General features: G+C 39.1%; 1 pseudogene; it reads right to left on the bottom strand.

Annotated features, from left to right (window-relative positions):
- Positions 1–475: 475 nt before the first annotated feature.
- On the bottom strand, positions 476–637 carry LOC111556498 (annotated as a pseudogene).
- Between the last annotated feature and the right edge of the window lie 4,466 nt (positions 638–5,103).

Raw genomic sequence — 5,103 nt, 5'->3', positions numbered from 1 at the left:
GGACCTCCAAGACCACCCACATATTTGGTGATTTGCTAGGATTCACAGATTTCAGCATCATACTCATAGTTAAGATTTATTACAGCAGCATAGTAAGGATGTACAGCTATATCAGTAAAAACACATCTGAAAAATCACATCAGGCAGAGTCTGGAGAAATCCCTGGACTGGCTTCTTGTGCCCTTTGCCTTCCGTGAGGGGTCACACACGTCATACTCTCCTGCAGTAAAAATACATCAACACCTGTCCAGGGAAGGCTGTTTGTGATTCATTCATGGTTTTCCCTAGAAGTTGATCACAGAGGCACCCAGGCCAACCAAAGTCCAGACTGTAAGATTCTAAAGAAGGTTCTGACCATAAAAAGATGAAAACAAAACTTTTTGTAAACAGTCTTGACAAGCTGGCACAGCAGTCAGACCTTACCAATTAGTGAGTATTTTAAAAACTAAGTTTCCAGATGCCAGTCAAAGTCCAGTCTTAAAAACAAGACCTTCTAAAGGTAACAGCCTCAGGGCAAATGTGTTAGCTTTTCCCTGCAAACTTTTCTACCTCAGTTATGGATTGCTTTGGTGTCAATTAGCAATAATCACACCTCAGATAAACCTCATTGGCTATGATACTGCCATTGGGCAAAGCTATTTATGGATTGCTTTGGAACCAATAATTTAGTTTTATTTCCTAAAGACATATTTGATGTTTGTCCACTAACTTCCATGACCTTCAATTTCCTCACTTGGAAAATGGGCTTGGAATCCAGCTACTAGTCATCTGGCACAAATTTAGTTCAAGGCACTTTGGTAAAAAGTAGGTTGGTTGGAATGGCAATTTTATTTAAAATGAATACCTTTCCAAAAATCAATTAAGGGAGTTTATGCTAAGGTGCTATGTAAACTATACATTGAAATGCTCTACAGGGTATTATTTTTTTATTTATTATTGGCTCCCAGTATAGAGGACCATGTGTTTACTTCTCTTTCTTTCTTCTTTTAATGTTTATTTTTGAGAGAGAGAGAGAGAGAGAGAGAGAGAGAGAATGGGGGAGGGGCAGAGAGAGAGGGAGACACAGAACTCGAAGCAGGCTCCAGCCTCCATACTGTCAACACAGAGCCCAACATGGGGCTCGAACTCACAAAGTGTAAGGTCATGACCTGAGCTGAAGACGAATGCTTAATGACTGAGCCACCCAGGTGTCCTGATCGTGCCTTTTCTAAGCAGTCCTCAGCTGTTGTGTGTACTCAGGGTCCTGGACACTGGTGGGCAGATGTACTGTTGCAGAGTTGTCTCAGTGTGACCTTTATGGAGATATTAACACCATTTTGTGCCTCAAATGTTTTGCCTTAGAAATAATACAAAGGAAACATCTTCTCTCACTTTATAGCATAGAAGTTAGAAGCACAGATTCTAAATCTGGATGGGCTAGGATTGAATCTCAATTCTTCCACTGACTGCCTGTGTTATCCTGGGCAAACAAATTTAATCTCTCTGAGCTCCAGCTTCCTTATCTGTGGGATGAGATAAAAGTACCAATATCATTGGGTTGTCGTGAGCTTTAAGTGAGCTGATACATATAAAGTACTTACAACAGTGTTTGGCACTTGGTAAGTACCTTATAAATATTTGCTATTATTAGTATTAACTTTGTTGGTATCTTCAAAGCATTGTGTTGTATAATGGAAAGAAAATAGACCTTCGAATCAGGGAGATCTGGATTTAAATCCTGGCTCAGGCATTTGTTATTTGCGTGACTTTGGGAAGGTTACTCAAGCTCTCTGAACTCTTTTCTCTTTAGATAAGAAAATGGAAACACTCTTTATCTGGCAGAGTTTCTTGTGTTTAGGATTAGAGGTAATATCAATAAAGTATCAGCACATAGTAGATACTTGCTAAATTTTTATTATTGTTCATTGATTCATTTTGTAACTATTTATAGAGTGTCTGTTAGGTGTCAGGCGTTATTCTGGACTTTGGAGAGATGGTTTCGAATAAGACAAGTCCCTGCTGCTTGCTGCCTATCTTAGAATGAAGGACAACACATGATAAATAAGTGAACTTGTGCATGCATAGTCTAATATTAGACAGTGATAAGTGCATTGGAGATGGAAGGCCTAGATGAGATGATAAGGTCGAGGAGATAGACTGGAGGCCTGGCTGGTGGTTTTGGAGAGGGTGAGGAAGGATGGCCTTTAAGAGAAGGTGACATGCATGCAGAGACTGGAATAGGGAGAATGAGAGAGCAACACAAAGCCAGGGAGGAAATGTGTTCTAGGCAGAGGTAATAACAAGGGTAAAGGCCGTGAGATGAGAGGAAGCTTGGCAGGTGTGAAAAACAGTGAAACGCCAACGTGGCAGGAGACTGGTAAGCAATAGAAGAAAGATGGGGTCAGAGAGACTGGCAGGGGGCAGATCAGTCAGGGTAGGCCTACGCAAGGGGGAAATGTTGGGTTTTCTTCTGAGTGGAAGGAGCCATTGTAGAGGATAAACAGAAAAGACGTACTCTGATTTTCATTTAAAAGTTCACTCAGTTAGCAGGGCAGGTTTGGAACCAGGGAGGGCACAGAAGATTCTCATTCAGAAAATGAGGCTAATGGTGGTGGCCAGGACTGGGTGGTGCAGAGGAAGATGCTGACAGTGTCTGATTGCAAATATTGTCATTACTAGTATTATTTATTTTAGCTTATAATTATTACTAATATTGTTAGCATAAAACAACTTTAATTTCATTCAAAGCAACAGAAATGCAAGTTAACCTTTCTCAAAATACTGTATTTGAAGAAGTTCTTTGGCATTTTTGAAAGGGAAATATCACGGAGGAGAAATTTTATGAAGTGGCCTTATTTTATTCTCCTCACAGCTATATGGGAGTGAGGCTTATTACTTTTTTGATTTCTCATATTTCCTCATTATAAATCCCCCAAAGAACTTAGAAGAGAAAGGAGTGTAAACACATTGGGTGTCATGTGTACAACGATGATTCTGAAAATGTCTCATCAACTTCTCTTTACTGCTTATAGAGTTTTCCTTCGGGAAGTCTGCTCCAGCCCCTCTAATGGGGTGTTGAATTTCCCCAGAGTAGGTGTGAAAGCTTGGTTGTCAGGGTGGTTATGGGGTTTTGTGCAGGTTGTTGCTTGCCTACCCTGTTCTGATGTTTTTTCTTTTGTCAGCATTTGATTGGATTCTTTCATCTGTGATTCAGTGTTTATATTAAACTCCATTTGCTTCTCTGCTCCTTCTTGAGACTTTATTATGTGGAAAAAAAGGCCTATGTCCTGTAGTGCTCATTTTCTGCTCTTTTGGAGAGGCAGTCTCTAGGAGTGCTGCATAATACAGAGTGTTGAGAGTTGATTAACATGTGTTGGATTGCTGCATAAAGGGTGGGCCTGGAAAAGTGTTCACCATGCTCCCGTGTAAGAATAAAAGTTCAAGGAAACCTTTAAACGCCCCAACAGACCACTTGGGTCTTAACAGAAAGTCCCTCTTTAATGTCATATGTTTACCCAAAGGCAGAAACTATGGAAGTATATATGCACGTACTTCAGAAAAGTCTTTGAGTGTGGTGGACTGAAATAATTTTGCTTTGTGAGGCAACAGATTCCTTTCTAGTCAGAAGGAAGAAAAAGCAGGACTGTTTTTGCTTTTCTTTGAAGGGGACTGCTAGAAGTCAAAGCTCGGTGCCTGCTCTGCCAACTCTTTGTGGGATATTCGGGAAGTCACTTCTCCTTTATGGATCTCATTTGTAAAATAAAGGGTGAGATCAAAAGATTTGTAAGGTCTCTTTCATCATAAATAACCCCTTGAGTTGGGATGATGGCTTTTCTATAGTTATTTGCATTAGTATCTATAGCTATTCCTGAACATAGTTATTATTATTTTTAAATAGCTCATTCAAAAAGTAATGTTTTAATTCCTTTTTGTCTGCAAATCTGTTGGAAATGTTTAAATATTTTCTGAGCATAACCCGATTTTAATGAACACCATAAAAATGTCCAGTTTGATATAATAAGTCTATTTCCACCTCTCCACAGGTGGCCCAGAATAATGATATTTTACTGAATCTATTAAAAATTTTCAAAATAGTCTTTAAAAGGAATATTCCTATGAGTTGAGTATTACAGGACTTAAAAAAATGTTTGTTAAAAACAACAACAATGGCATCTGATAGAGCTTCTCTGTTGCCAGTGTAAAATACCAGTACTCTATAGACATCTCATTTTATCTCCCTAATAACATGTAAATAAGCATTGCTAATTTCTTTTTCAGAGGAGGCAACTGAAACAGAAAGTTTAAGGATTTTGTGTAAAATATTATTTTCATTACAAACTCAAGTTCAAGCAATACACACAGTGTCATGATGAGGAGCAGAAAGGAGAATGAGATGGTCTCAGGAGACAAGGCACTTCCAGTAGGGAAGAAATGATTGGGTTTACAGTGTTGGTCTTTCTGCTTCGGCCCTAGACATTTCATAATAGCGGTTGTATTACATGTTTACTTTTTCATTATCTCTCTCTCCCCATTAAAATGTGAGTTTGATGAAAGCAGAAAGTACACTTTTTGTTGTTTACTTCCTTATATCTAGAGCCTTGAACAATGCTGGCTACATAGTAGGCACTCAAAATATGTTCCCAGAATGAATGAATAAATGGATGAATAGTCTGCAGGTTGGGGCATGCTGAAAATTCATACAGTAGGTTTTTAAGGGAGACGCCATGTAGACATAGTTCAAGGGAGATTAATTTTGACACATCTGAAGACTTCACAGAGGAGGAGGTGTTTCAACTGGATTTTAAGGAATAGGCAGGGTTGCATGTGATGGAAAGTCAATGAAAAGAGCCCTTCCAGGGGGAGCAATGAGACAGGGAAAAGCAGGCATGGAAAGTTTTGAGGATAGGGACAGTAATTGTCCTTATAGTTAACACTAATTGAGCACTCTTTTTGTACCAGATAGTGTTCTAAGTTTGCATTACATGCATTGTCTCACTTGATCTTCATAACCACGTGCAAAAGTAGATGCTTCATCATCCCTCGGATTGGGGAATAGTAACGTGTAGAAGGTGGACAGTAAATAGAAACAAAAATGTCAGTGTAGGTTTATATTTTGGAACAACT

Source organism: Felis catus, chromosome C2 (assembly GCF_018350175.1).
Source record: "Felis catus isolate Fca126 chromosome C2, F.catus_Fca126_mat1.0, whole genome shotgun sequence".
Lineage (NCBI taxonomy): Eukaryota > Metazoa > Chordata > Mammalia > Carnivora > Felidae > Felis > Felis catus.
This window is presented reverse-complemented; position numbering and strand designations above follow the sequence as displayed.